This window comes from Chinchilla lanigera, unplaced genomic scaffold (assembly GCF_000276665.1).
Source record: "Chinchilla lanigera isolate Chin_1 unplaced genomic scaffold, ChiLan1.0 scaffold00042, whole genome shotgun sequence".
NCBI classification, from domain to species: Eukaryota; Metazoa; Chordata; class Mammalia; order Rodentia; family Chinchillidae; genus Chinchilla; species Chinchilla lanigera.
In genome coordinates, this window is record NW_004955443.1 from 19,799,006 (window position 1) to 19,814,784 (window position 15,779).

Below are 15,779 nucleotides of genomic sequence, written 5' to 3' on the forward strand. Positions count from 1 at the left end.
TTTTATTATGCATTTCTCTGATGACTTGTATGGTGTTCATGTATCTTATAGCTTCTTTTGTGAAGTGTCTGCTCAATTTTTGCTCATATATTTGACCAAGATTTTCATCATTTTTAATTGACATATAAGAAGTGCATATACATTCTGGATACAAGTTTTTGTTAGATATATGGGTTACAAATTTTTCTCCCAGACTGTGGCTTGCCTTTTCATTTTCTTAATTGTGTCCTTCAAAGAGTAGAATATTGATGAAGTCAAATCAAATTTTTTTATACTTAATGCTTTTTGTGTCCTCTCCATAGTCATTTTTAAAAAAGTATTATTTGATGAGTAGAAGATTTTAATTTTCATGAAGTCTGGTGTATCATTTTTTTCAGGTTAGTTCATTTGTGTTTTTTTCTGAGAGATCTTTGCCAAGGCCAACATTGCAAAATCACTGCCTTATTTTTTAGAACTCTAATAGTTTTGGTCTTATGGTTGAGTGTATGATTCATCTCAAATTATGGTTTGTGAAAAATGTGACATAAGGATTGGTTAATTTTTATCTACATTGGGCAACTTATTTAAGGTCTCCAAATATCATTTACATATCTGCAAAGTGATTAGAGCCTGCCTTAGAGAACAGAGGTTGAGTTAAATAAGTTAACAGTATTTAACACATAGGAGGTCTTGAACAGTGAAGATGGCATCAGTAGGAAAAGGGATGCACCTCAAAACATACGTTCAGTGAAGTAAATCAGACATGCAGGTTTGAATATCACATGGCTTCTCTTATAGGAAAAACCCAAAATACAAATAAAGAGCAAAGTAAAAGACAGTAGGAAGGAGGGAGATAGTTTTCAAATGGGAAGGGGAACAAGAGGTGAAGGAGCAGGGAGGGAGGGAACGGAAAAGGGATTTAAAAAAAGAGAAGGAAAAATTGAAATAGAGCTTTCTCAAGGGGAAGGGGAACAAGATTTGGAGGGAGCAGGGAGGGATAGGAAAGGGAAAGGGAAGAAAAAAGAATTAAGATGTGCTATGTACATATACTAACTCCTATGATAAATGCAATCATTGTGTACTGCAAACATGTACTCATGACGGAAAAAAAGGTGTTGAACAGTGTAGCTCAGATGTGCTCATCTTAGGTATTTGTGGTTGCCTCTGATGCTCTACAAAGAGTTCTCCTATTTTTCTCCTATTTTTTTCATGCTTCCATTACGGGGTAAAATGCTCAGTAGTAATACAAATACTCCTAATAGCCCTATGGGTACCACCGTGAACCTGGCACAACTGAAGCTTAGAGGAAGGTGGTCTTTATTTGGAAGATAATTCTGGCTGAAGAACAGAAGTAACTTACCCAGAATAGGGCCAGGAAGTGGTGAGACTGGTATTTCAAATTAGTTTCAAGTTCAAAGCTCTCATCCCACCCACCTCATGCCTTTTATTTAATTGGCTTGACATTAGTGTTTAATGTGGAATTTGGAGTCCTTTGAACCCGTTGTGAGTAGCACTTCGAGGTAAACCGCAGTCTCAGCTGTTGGAGATACCATTTTTTCTGTACTGTGATGCTGCTGCTGTATCCGTGGTCTGCAAATGAGCCTTAGGTGCCCGCCATTTATATCACCTCTCACACTGCCTCTGCCATCCCCCCCACCCCCCACCCCTGTGGTTCCCAACCAGGAGGTACTGTCCGGGGAGTATTTGGAAATGTGCATGCCAGGGGATTGCATTTTGGACCTTCTGGGCAGAGCTGAGGAATGGTAAATATCATAACCCATAACCCATAACCCATAATTCAATCATTTGGCCCAAAATGTTAGTGGTGCTTCCCCAAAATATTGGCTAAATGCTTAACTTAAATCCCAATTCAAGTCACTTCCTCTCTGAGACTTTCTCTGCCTTTCTAGGCCTCAAGTCATCTTCCCTCCTACTGATCTGTACTGTTCGGCCTTGCTGCCCCTCTGTAGCTGTGCCCCTGTGTTTGTTCCCTGCTGTCCTCTTCTCAGTGGTGAAGTCCCTCTGTCAAAGCACACTGGAAGCAAGTCTGCTATTCACTTGTATCCAGCACCCCATGAGCATAATGCTTCATTTGCTGAGCCACTCAGTCAAAAAATGATTTAAAAAGGCTTCAATCAGTAGAGCTGTCGGAATTTCTTTAGGGGTTATAGCAAGAGAGAAATGAACAGTGGCCTTTCTGCAGAATGAGCATAAATATGTATGTTTCAGATGCCTAGGAGAGGCCTGGGGGAGGGGCCGGTGGGATGGGGGACCTCAACCGTGGCTGACCTTTGCTTGGGGCTCAAGGCAGCACCAGAGACCGGAGAGAGCTGAAACCTCCAGTCAGCTCTCAATTCAGCACTCAGTTCTGCGCAGACAGTCGTCGTGATTCATGCATCAGGCCATTAATCCAGTAAGAACTCGCTAAATGGGCAGACGAACAAAAACAGGAGGCCCTTCTGAGAGCCATAAATTAGCTCTCCTAGCAGCTTTATATACTTGAAAGTGAAGGGTGTGCCAGGGGCACCGTGGAAAGTACCTGGAACCTTGGTTTCTAATAGAAACCTGGGAAATTTGATTGAACTGCTAATAAATTGAGGACTTATTTTGTACAAGTGGCTGGGCTGGCATTGAGATGAATAAAAAGACTGTAGTTAATCTTTCAGGAGTTCAGAGACAGGTAAGAATAATTCCTCGGTCCTGATTTTCCTTCCCCTTCTCCCATACCTGGTCCTGAAAGCTCTCCCGTTAGTACCCTCTCCAGACTTCCCTCTGCTTGCGGAGGGCACCTTTCCTAATGAAGGTCTGCTAATTTTTACAACAGCCTGTTACCTGGTTTTCCTGGCTACTCATGCTCCATTCTTTTCCCTCCACAGTGGTGCTGGGAATGGAACCCAGGGCCTTGATCACATCAGACAATCACTCTATCACTGATCTATACCTCTGGCCCTTCCTGAGCCATTCTGGGCAAGTATCACACACCAGCAGGGTCACCTTCCCCAAAAGCAGTCTGATCCTACCACTCAGTAACAGATATGAAGCCCTGTCACCAGTTTCTGTTGTCTAAAGGATAAAATTTATACATCCCACCAAGGTCCTTTACGGTCATGGCCCTGTTTGCTTCTCCAGGTTTTCTACCACCAAATTCTCCAATTCTGGCGGTTCTGTGTTTCCAGCTGCTCCTCCTATGATGTGTCCCAGACTCTAATCCTGCTAGTCAAAGTTTCAAGGTATCCTGCCCCCCTTTTTTCCCCTTGTGCCCTGGGTGAGTGGCACCTTCTATTTTTGTCTCCCACACCTGCACTTTCCCACCCATCACATGCACCTTATCAAATATCTATTTGTCTCCGCTGACTTTGATTGTCTCAACTAAACTGCAAGAACTATATCTGATTTGTCTTTGCCTGCTCAGCATCTAGAGGAGTGCCTGGCACCTGCTAGATGCACAATAAGTGTTTGCTGACTGCATTTGAATGAGTGCATATGCAAGGTCATAATAAATAAGACAAGAAGGGCTTATTCAGGGATGACTGTAATGTGCATTTATCTCTATGTAATCTCTTCTTTGCTTCTAATATTGTACTTGGAAAAACTGTCATGGACAATTGAATGCCTTATTGTTCCAGAATGATGGATGAAAGTGGTATGATCTTAGAAAAGAGATAAGGTTTTGCTATCTTTGAGGAAATCAAAATACAAGACGCTAGTAAAATTCTGGCTCTCAAATGATGTGAACATTCATGTTCAAATGATCTATGCACAGAGGATCTATGGTTTAGTAGGTTGAACATTTTAGTTAAGTACTTGAGTTTGAAATCATGAAGTACTTCATGATTTCAGTAAATAATCTGTCTTCCATTTGATTCAGTTTTTCTTATGTGGACTGTGTATCAGTTTCCTAGGGGCACCATAACAAATTATCAGAAATTTGGTAGCTTAATAAACAGAACTTTAGGGCTGGGGTTGTAGCTCATGGTAGAGTACTTCACTAGCATGCATGAGGCCCTGGCACTGAAAAAACAGAAGCAAAACTTTATTCTCTCGTAATTCAGGAAACCAGAAGTCCAAAATCAAAGTGCTGGCAGGCTACACTGGGGAGAATCCTTCCTTGCTTTTTTCAGGTTCTGGTGGCTCCAGGTGTCCCTTGACATATGACTGTGTCACTGCACTCCCCGGCTGTCTTCATGGGACCTTCTCCTTTTCGGCTCATATAAAGGCACTTGGCACTGGATTAACATAGTTACCTGGGGAATCCAGAACGATCTTATCTTGGGACACTTAATCACATCTGCAAAGACTTTTTTCTAAGTAAGATTATATTTAGAAGTTTCAGGGAATAGGATGTGGACCTGTTTGGGGGCAAAGCCACACTCACTCCTCTACCAACAGTAATAGTCATTTTGAATACATTTGTAAAGGCTATTGGGATAGAATTCCAGGTTACATGATCATTTTATCTTTAATATAAATAACTATTTCAAAATGCTTTAGAGAGGTCTTATTTGCTCATTTTGGAAGGGCTGCTACCAAGTGAACATTTAGTATTAATATTAAATGGGGATGCCACCTACTGGACGGTAAGATTTACAGCTGGCACAGCTCAGAGGTAACTCTGAATGCAGCCGCACAGGAAGTAAACCTGAGCATGCAGTGCCTGTTGCACATTTGGAAGTGTAAAGCAGCTATTTGAATACAGCTCTGTTCCCACTCTAAGTCTCAGCTTCTTCACCTGTAATGGTGTGGATTCACTTGCTCAGTCCTTTATTTATTGAAATGCCAGGTGGCTGGGGATGCAGTAAGTGTGGGCGTAGTCCATTACGGTAATAATTGCTTTTGTAGGATTGTTGCATGGATTAAAGGGAATAATTCAAATAAAAGATCCAGTATAGTAGTTACTGCCATTTGCTGCAAATGCTATAGGCTGGCTTAGACTTGATCTTATTTGTTAAAGAGCTCCAAATTTTTTTGAAACACCTGTTGGTTGTTACTCTGCTATTTTTTCTACAGAAGTTCCACACCACTTTCCCTTGTTTGGATCTGAGCAAATTATTAGGTCCTTGGAATTTCAAAGCAAAAAGAAGGAAGGGCCCTGGAGGCACACTTTCTTTTTCCTTCCATTTAATTCTGGATTACTCTTGGTTGGTCCTCTACAAGAGATGTTTTTTCATTATTTGACAGTGCTGAATATTTTTTACATATTGGATAATGTACTAAATGCAAAATATACAGAAACAATCAACTATAGTCCTTGAGAATCCAAGAAGAGTACAAATCCAAGCCCTAATAACAGACCAGGCAGACGCAGTATCACCAACAATTTAAGAAGAAACACGTTCTTCAGTGAATGCTTGGGACTCTGTCGAAATCTAGGTCTCATGCTTTTTATACATTCAAATACAATCCTTCCTTGAACTTTTGGTTAAGATAAAGTGTAGTATCTGGTCTTATCCATGTAATATCTGATATACCCTGTATCCAAGGACAATATACTTCAGGAGATAGGAATGCTTACCCTGATTTAAACATTATACAATGTTTTCATGTCTTGAAGTGCACAGCACCCTGTTAATATGCACACAATTGAATTTTCTACTAAAAATAAAAAAATGAAAATCAAATGCAATTCATTGTCACAAGGGAATGGGACTTTCCTTGTCATCATCTGGCCATCAGATTTTTGCTTCCCTCTATGTTCACTAGCATTTCAACAGAGCTTCTAATATGCCAGGAAAGAAATGTTATTAAGCTAGAAAGAAATTGGGATATATTGTTCAAAACTATCTTTTTCAACATTCAAGGAATTTCAAGAAATGCACCACTTGCCTCAGGGCAGATGATTTAAATGATCTGTCTTGTGATAAATGGGTAATTGGAAAGCTGATACACAAGTCTAAGGTGTTATTTTTCTACACTGATGCTCTGGAAGAAGAAGCTAGTTAGGGGAATATTTGCTTCCCTAACATTTTATCCCTGCTGAAATAAGTCAAAATACCCAGTGTTCTTTGTATTCAAAGGTGAAACTGGTGCCAGCACGACTGTCAGCTGCTGTCAGTCCCCAGCTTTGGAAGCAATGTCACGGTGCTTTTACTTGCTTTTCAGTTTGCTCAGCATGTCTTTGAAGCATTGCCTCAACTCATCTCTTCCACAGCTCACTATTCAGCCAAATTGCACTATTTCAGCAGGAAATTAGTGAAATACTTAAAAGCTAGTGGGTCAGTCTTCTCCTTGTTTTTTTTTTTTTTTTTTTTTTTTGGTTTTGGTTTTTCTCCGGTACCAGGAACCGAACTCATGACCTTGCGCTTGCCAGGCAGGCGCTTTTGCCGCTGAGCTAAATCCCCAGCCCCAGTCTTCTCCTTGTTGAGGATTTAAGCCTGTGCTTTTCAAAGAGTGGTTCGCCAAGGGGTAGCATCCACATCCCCTGTGTGCATGTTACATCACGGACTCCTGCAGCTCATCTCACAGCATTGGGCTCAGAAACTCCAGAAAGAGATCAGATATTTCCTACGCGCTGGTGGTTAAGACCACTGATTGAGCGCTTTTGCACTCACTGGCTATGCTTTCAGTGGGCCTTGTGTCTTCATTTACACACCACCTTCTGCAGAAGCTCATTCCCAGGAATACACGTGGACAGCGCCAGAGAGGGGAGGTACATTTGCATGGGTCTAGTCTTCCCAGGAAACTCTTGTGTCTGTTAAATACCTACAGCTTACACTTAGACAATTTTCCATTTGCAATCAAGTGACACATTCCCAAAGGGCTAGGCAGATCTTGAACAAAGAAAGCAAAGCAAATTCAAAATCCAGGTAAGAACACTTCCTGGTACACGTTAAGAAAATAAAAATAAAGGTGTCATTTGGGGTATCCAGCCTAGAAGGGTGGACTCTGAGCCTGCTCAGGGCAGGCTGCACTTGCTCCCCTTACTGCCTACCCATAGTCCACTGGCTCAGCGGTCTGTCTCCATGTGTGTGGTTTCTACCACTGCAGCCAGCACTTCTGCCTTTTTTTTTTGGTTTGCTTTTAATTTTGAAATAATTATAGACTTGCAGGAAATTGCAAAAAAAAAAAAAGTACAGAGAGGTCTCATATACCCTACATCCAGTTTATTCAGTGGTGCCATTTGACATAACTTTAAGGCAATTTCAAAGCCAGAAAATTAACATTGGCCGTTGGACCAATCCATAGTTTATTCAGGTTTTACCAGCTTTAGTGCACTGTGTGTGTGTACTGTAGTTCTATTCAGTTTTATCACATGTATAGAGGAGCATAACCACCATAGCTAAGCCACAGCACTGTCCATTCCCACAGGGGCCTTATAACCATGCTTACCCCGTTCCCTCCCCATCTCTGGCCCTAGTGGTGACTAATCTATCCTCCTCCACTATAATTTCACACTATCATTTTAAATAGCATTTTAATAGCCTTGAGGCAACCTCCAACCATACTTCCCTTCCTGCCTGGACTATCCAAGTTATCTCTCAAGATACCAATTACTGTTCTTGCTAGTGCTCTAGTTACAAAGTTGCATAAATTTTTAGTGGTCTAACTACAATCCTAATATTCCTAAAAGCATTCTTTGTAGTGTATAATTTCGCTGAGTATGTGGTTTTTCAGCAATATGTATTCTATGTCACAGGAGAAATATTTGCATAATGGCTGAAACATAATAGAAGTTTACTTATTAGTTTATTTTTTATTACTAACAGAAGAGTCCAAGGAAGATGTTCTGTCTAGCAAGCATTTTTATTTTTCTGTTGTTGTTGCTATTCTTGCTTATAAACTTTCAAACATGTTCTTTGTTATTGGCTTAGTTCATGTTTTGTTACTAAAATAGAATACCTGGGTCTTGGTGCTTTATAAAGGAAAGAGGTTTATTTTGGTTTATGTTTCTGGAAGTTGGCAGGTCCAAGGTCAAGGCATCACATCTAGCGGGGGCTGGTGGGGATTCATTGTAAAGTCCAGAGGTGGCGAGAGCATCACGTGCAACTATGGATGTATAGAGGAGAGACAGCCAAATTGGTTTTGTAATAGACTCATTCTTGAAATAACCCATCAATCCCTCAGACAAAGGGCTTCTATCTAGAACATACAAAGAATTAAAAAATTTCAGCCCCTCCAAATTCAAAGACCCAATCCAAAAATGGGCAGCTGAGATGAACACACATTTCTCAGACAAGGAGATACAAACGGCAAATAAATATATGAGAAAATGTTCAACATCATTAGTCATTCGAGAAATGCAAATTAAAACAACACTAAGATTCCACCTTACCCCAGTAAGAATGGCTAGCATTAAGAAATCAACCAATAACAAATGCTGGCGAGGCTGTGGAGAAATAGGAACCCTTCTCCACTGCTGGTGGGAATGCAGACTGGTGAAACCACTGTGGAAATCAGTTTGGAGATTCCTCCGAAAACTAGGTTTAGAGGTCCCATTCAACCCAGCTATCCCCCTGCTGGGTATTTTCCCAGAAGATCTAAAAACATCATATCACAGTGATATATGTGCACCTATGTTCATAGCAGCACAATTTGTAATTGCTAAAATGTGGAAGCAACCCAAATGTCCATCCACCGAGGATTGGATAAGAAAATTATGGTACTTTTATATAATGGAATATTACTCAGCTGTAAAGAAAGATAAACTCGAGGCCTTTATATTTAAATGGTCACAACTAGAGACCATACTTATAAGTGAAATAAATCAAACATACATGTGCAAGCACCGCATTGTGTCACTAGTGTAAAACTTGAAAGAGTTAATTTAAAGTCGGAGGTATGATAGACACTGTGAAATGATAGGAAACCACTGAAGAGTAAAGGGCTTCTGGGATGTGGGAAAAGAGAAGGGAACGAAGGAGAAATTTTGTATGTATGTATATACAGGATAGATAACATGGTTGTTCTTCTACCTGCTGTTTCTATGCTGAAAGAAACTGTCAATGAGTCTTTGGTTGACCAGTATTGCATGTCTATATCTGTTTTCATGAGAAGCCACTTTGAAGATATCAATATGTAATACAACCACCATTGTTAATTCCCTACCACTTTGTTTGTAACTCTGTATTGTCTGTATTGTGCTTGTGATATGTTGTAAAATGTTGTATGTCTGTTAATGTTTCCCTCCTTTTATCCTTAAAATAAAAAAAAAAAAAAAAAAAAAAAAAAAAAAGAAATAACCCATCAACTCATTAATCCATTAATCCCTGGGTAGATTAATCTATGCCCTAACCTCTCTTCACAGTTCTACCTCTTAATACCTCACAGTGGGCACTAAGTTTCAACCTGAATTCTGGGGACATTCAAACCACAGCAGTTATTAACTTTGAACATAAACTCTAACCTCATTTTTAAAAATCACAGGTCGCATTCTCTATTTTTTCATTTTAACAGAGAGCCTATACCATGAATCAGTCATCACTATGGGGCATTTCTAAACACTTTGGCTCTTAAGAAACCGCAACAACCACACTTTATACAGCACACCATTCCCATCGCCATTGCTCACATGCTTTTCTACATCCTGGAGTTTCCTTGGTTGTTGTTGGTGTTCTGTAGTGCTGGGGATTGCATTCAGGCCCTTACTTAGCATGGCCTCTAGTATTTCCTTTTATGTAGCAGCAACTCTCCCAGGTTCCTCCGGTCCCTCACTCACTTCTGTCCCTCCCCTCAGGCAGGTCTTTCTTCTCCCCTCTCTCAGGAGAGGCAAGCTGCTCTGCCAATGAGAAGGGGCAAGGTTGTCCACTGTCCCAGGCCTGCACTGACTGTGCACAAGTCTAATTCCAAATACCACATCGGAAGTCCAGTAGGCAAGACTCTATCAAAGATGAGCTCTTTATCTACCTTATCTTTTGTCATATTCTTAGTTGGTGAAAAATCTGATGGGAAAGCAGTTTTATTCATTGGGTCCTACTCAAGGTTACTAAGAAGATATATCCATGTACCTGTGTGTGTGCGTGTGTGTGTGTGTATGTGTGTGCACTCATGCGTGGGCATGTGTGCACACACATGCACAGAATGGGGTAGGAGAGATTTTTTTCTATAGTCCATATTCAAAGGATGAAAGTGACTTTTTAATTTGTCTGTTGACTAAAGCTGTATGGTAGGAGGCAGGTGAGAAAGAGGGAATATTGTAACATGTAAAGAAATCTGATCAGAATAGGAAGGACAAGGTAGGTACAGTGTGAATCAGTTTGTACTTTTAGGATAGCATGGTGCTTCTCAAATTGTGATACATAGTACTGAAGAAATACCTGGAGATGCAGCTGAAACTCTTACTCAGGTCTCTAGATCTGGGGTGGGACCCAATATTTTTTTTTTTTTTTTTTTTTTTTAGCTTTTTTGAGCATTTATTACAAGACCCCAGCAGTGCTTTGGTTTTTCTTCTCAACACCCTGCTCTGCAGCTTCCTTGGCTCTCTTTGCCCAGATGCCAAAGAGCCAGGCGTTGGCACGGGCCATGTGCAGACTGGCAAATGCCTTGAAGTTCTTTTCCTCCTCTGTGATGACCCTGGCCTTCTCCTTCTTGTAGACGCTCCTGATGGGCATCACAGGTCCTGTCAGCTGGGTGGCCAATTTGAGTTTTTCAGCAGAGCTGTCTCCCTTCTTGGGGGCCGACTGCTTCCTGGGTAAGAGGATGAGTTTGGAGCGGTGCTCCTTCAGCTAGTGCACATTGGCCTGCAGGGACTCGGTGGACTTGTTCCACCTCCTTGGGTCCACCAAGATGCCCATGGTCAGGGTTATTTTCTTGTGAATACCAGCCACCCGCAGCTCCTCCAGACTGAAGTCCCTGCTGGCTCGGACCTTAGTGTGGTATCACACCGTGGGGCAGCGCAGGATGGGCCAGATGGGTCCGGACGCGGCGTGCTTTCGCCTGCCGGGCCTTGCGCCTGCGGATCTTCCGAGGTGGCTAATTGAACCACGTAGCCACGCGCCGCTGCCAGTCCTTCTGGAAGTGGGGCTTCAGCATCATGCCATTCCGGCTGGGCGCCATGGCTGCCTCTTAGGCCGCACATTGGCTGAACGGAAAGGCCCAATATTTCCAATAAGCTCCAAGTAATGTTGATGTGTATTATCCACAGACACCCCTTTGAGTGACAAAGCTGTAAGGTATGATTAATTATTGCTCTTTGCTCTCACTAACTCTGCAGTTTGTTTATTTTGAAGTAAACTTATGCTAATAATTGTGTTGCTTAGTCTAATATTTATGATCTATTTCTAATTTCCCAAGTACACATCCATCCAGATAACATTTCAGACTAGCTCATATGCCCTTCCATCTTTAATGTCTCTCCATTACTAGCAAACTTTGGACTCTTTCACAAGCCATTCTGAAGTGCAATGTCTTAATCACAGTTTATGTTGGTCATAGTTCCATAGCTTACAGTTTGGTGGGCCTCCATTGGGCAATTTGGCTGAATTCCACAGGGGTTGTCTAGGTACTTGTGGCCAGCTGCAGAGCTTTACTGGGGTGCCTTTGGCAGTACTGGCTATTGTCTGGAACCTTGCAGAGGACTGAAGCACATATTTCCCATCATCCAACTGGCTAGAGCAGGTTTATTCCCTGGGTGGCAGAGAGGATCCAAGTGCAGCATTAGAGGTGGCGCCATCTTGCAAGGTCTTTGTACAACTCCACCTGAATCACATTTGCTAACTTTCATCTCATTGGTTAAGGCCAGTGGAAATTCAAGTCCAGAGTCAGGGCAGTAGAGAATTGCCTCATGGTGTGGATGCTGGAAGGGGAAGCCTAAGCTTCTGTGGCTGTTTTTGAACCTTGACTATTCAAATTCATTTTCCAGAAAGGCCTATCAGGCTGGATTATGTCTTACAAGACTGCTGTTTTACTTCCTTCTTCCCAGAAACTTCTTTCTACCTATCTTTGGATAGGGCCCAGGTCTATTGTCAAATGCTACCCCTTTCTAGCACTTGATATCTAAATTAGATGAGGTCTTTAATCACATCTCATTCAGACTATTGTAGTTACTTATGGACGGCTTGCACCTTCCTGTGCTCCATCAGCTATTTCTAAAGGGCTTTGCTCATTTTTGCTTTCCTGTAATACCAGGCAAGTATCAGTTGCTACTATTTATTTATGCTGGTTACTTTATAGACTTTTGATCCCATGCATGTAGGTATTCTTATTACCTCCTTTTTACAAAACAGGAAATTGAAGTACAGAGAGGTGAAGTTCCTTGTCCAAGATCACAGAGTTAGGAAGCTGTAGAGCCAGGATTTGAACTCGCATCTGTAGAATGCAAGAACCTTTACAACTCATATTGTAACTGAACAAAAGTAACAGCTTATGAATAAACCCATGCAGATAATTAAGGCCTGACCAGGGAGCATTTGTTTTGCTTTCTTGTTGGGACTGAAAGTCAGACTTTAGAGGCTAAAAGAAGATCTCAGGGTTAATGAAGTTCACAAATTTTTCTCAGCTCTCTTATAGATCATCAGATTCTACTGAAATGAATCACCATAGCCAGTGTCACAAAAGCTGTATAAAAAGGTTAGGATGCTAACTTATCAGTGTCTGGGGAGAGAGAGAAATGACATTCATGACAGCACAAGTGTCAGATGGTCACAGTTATCTTTTATCAAAAGGGAAATTGAGTTAAGTTGAGAAAGTTGGAGAGCAAGTTTACTTCCTGTTTCTGCCAAACAGGATTTGAGCCCTTTGCAGGGGGATTTGCTATTTTTAAGCAGTGCCGTCACCTATGAGGCATGGTGAGTCACCCCAACTAAAAGGCTGACTCGGCCAAGCCAAATGGAGACTCATGTTGAATCATCAATATTCCACCTCTCTATTTTCAATATTCCCTAAAACATCATTACTGGGTTTTGCTTTTTTACTTTATTGGTTTTGGATTGTGAAGTCTGCTCTCTTGACTCTGATTATTCCTTTTCCAGCATTACTGTGCATTTTGGGCAGCTGGCCCCAGGGAGTGGTGATGTTTTTTGCCTTAGTTACATAAGTGTGGGGTGGTTGGTCAGTCTTCCTGATGGGGTAAGGGCAGATTAGAAGGGCACAAGCAAAAAAAAAAAGCAAGCAAACAAGCAATTGAAATACGGGGTAAGATTCTAATGGCTAGCATTATATAATCATTACATGCTTATCTGAGTACCTTGTACTTGAGAAAAGTACACTACTATGTACTTGAGAAATCTACTCCTTGTGAATGTATAACTCACATTTATTGCATGCTTAAGGAATCTTTAACTGACCATGTCCCCTTCCCATGAACAAAGGCTAAGACCCTGATTGGCATAGATTGTACCAATGAATAATGTGTAGAAATCAGCTTACTCCTGTAAGTAAGAAATGCACCTCAAACTCATTGGGCATCTGGAGCTGGAGACCCCCTATCTTGAAGCACCGTTCCGCTGTTAAGATAGCTTTTCTTCTGCCTTCTCTGCATTTGCCACCCTTTAAACTTTTGCTTTGCACATGTCAGTCTTGACCCCCCATTTTTTTCTGCCAAGGCCCACTCGTTCATTCTTTGCCAGAGTGAAGCCAAGGACCTGAAGAGAAGCAGGGGTTCATTATGGAGGACCCCAGCCCTCCCCCTTCAGAGATGCCCTGTGGGACACAACAATGGTGTCAGTAATTCAGGAAAATAATAACATGAGAAGGGGGAATGAATGAGGCTTTTAAAAATATTTTTTCACTTATAAAAATATCATGTACACTTGTGATTGTGAAAGAAAGCAATGGGATCACTTGTTGGAAGAGTCAAGATTAGTAGAATCACTCTGGAAATCAGAATGGAGATTCCTCAGAAACTAAAAGTAGGACTTCCATTTGACCCAGCTATTCTCCTTCTAGGCTTCTTCCTGAAAGAGTTAAAGACGTCGTTCTACAGTGATCGTGCCTGTATCCTCATGTTTATAGCAGAACAGCCCATAGTAACTAAATCTTAGAAGCAGCCTATATGACCACCAACAGATGAATGGATAAAGAGAATATGGTATTTATACACAATGATGGACTCCTCGCCCATAAAGAAGGATAAACTTGAGTCATTTGTAGGAAAATGGATGCAACTTGAGACCATAATGCTAAGTAAAATAAATCAGACACAGAGGTTAAATACCGCATAGTTTCTCTTACATAGGAAATCCAAAATATAAATAAATTAAAGGGTAAAGTAAGAGATAGATAACAGGAAATGGGGAAATAGATCTTTTGTAAATGAGAAAGGGACTAAGAGTTAGAGACAGGAAGGAGGGAGAGCAGGGGAAAGGGTGTAAAAAGAATTAAGATGTGTTATGAGCATGTACCAACTCCTTACTATGTGATCTTTATGTATTGCAAACATACACTAATAAAATTAAAATTAAATAAAAACATGGAGTACAGCAAATAGAAATAACTCCATATATTTTAACTCTTAACTTAAATGGAGGGAAGGAAATATTTAAAAAAAATAACTGGAGGTCTCAGCATAGGGGTTCTAGGCTAGGTTTCTAGGAATGACTGGTAACATCCTGCAGAAATGGCCCACTTGGAGGCCACTGAGAAGGCTACTGATTCCAACAGTCCACTCTTGAAACCATTTCTGGTGTCAGGAAGGCACGTGCCCACCTCCCACTGCCCCCACTCACTCAGAAGGCTGCAGAATGGGAGCTGCACACCCAAAAGCCTCCTGTTTCTACTATTTTGTTTGCGGATTGTTACCATTAATCCTGATATGTCAATGTCACTGAATTAAGAAGTGCTTAGTAGATTAGTAAAGCAGGCTCCTGGGTGTGTCTGGGTGGGTCATGGAGGTGTGGTCTTGGGTACTGTATATGGTTCCTCACTTGTTCCTCTCTGGCACTGTTCCCCTACTCTGTTCCCTGGCCATCACGTAGTAATAGCTTTGTCCTGCCACACCGTTCCACCATGATAGTCCTACCTCAGAGGCAGCAGCCTATGATGGAATCCCCCCAAAACCATGAGCTAAATTAAACTTGTTCTCCTTTAAATTGTGAGTGTTAGATATTGTGTCCAGCAATGGGAAATAACACTGATGACAACAAAGGATTGAACGGACTGGCTCCACCTCCCAAACCTCAGGGGAGGACAGTCACCCCTGGGTATCTATGGGGAACTGAATGCAGAACTCCTGCAGATAGCAAAAGCCTTGGGTGCTCAAGTCCTTTATACAAATGGAGTATTTACATAGAATCTATTTGCATCCTCCTGTATACTTTACATCATATCTTGGTTACTTATAATACCTACTACAGTATAAATGCTATATAAATAGTTACACTGTTGAGGGAATAATGACAAGAATCGATTAGGAAACAATGACAAAGAAAAAAAGCCTGCATGGTACAAATACAATTTTTTCCTGAATACTTTTGTTTCATGGGTAGTTGAGTTTGTACATGTGGAACCGGAAGATATGGAGGGCTGACTATACAATGCAACTGGCCAAATTTAGTCTGCTTCTAGAATGCAAGCTGAGAGAGTGTGCACAGGATGTAGTTCAGTGTTTTCTAGCCCCTGGTGAGAAGGCTGAGAGAGCCAATCCACACCCTCCACATACTTAGGGTACTCACTACCACGGCTATGACTACTTGTGACATCTGTGATCATGGTCATCATCTCTCATCATTACTGTCTTCTTCCACAGAAGAATGAGCTGAAGCCTAGCAGGATCCTGTTATATGCAGAAATTTCACTAGAAAAAGAAATGGAGATAGTCTCTGAACTCCATCTGCCTGATTCTAGAGATATACTCCCAACAGTCCCCTGCCTCACCACCTGCCACCACACTGGAGTCACAGACACTGAAAAACAAATGCCAGCAAGCCCCA

The 15,779-nt window shown here is 41.4% G+C and overlaps 1 protein-coding gene and 1 pseudogene across 1 annotated transcript in view; one reads left to right on the forward strand and one right to left on the reverse strand.

Moving 5' to 3' along the window:
• The window catches only part of Sepsecs (Sep (O-phosphoserine) tRNA:Sec (selenocysteine) tRNA synthase), a 99,417-nt gene that overhangs the window by 39,234 nt on the left and 44,404 nt on the right, over positions 1-15,779 (forward strand). The gene's annotated exons all lie outside the window — the stretch shown is intronic.
• LOC102023080 lies at positions 10,329-10,980 on the reverse strand (annotated as a pseudogene).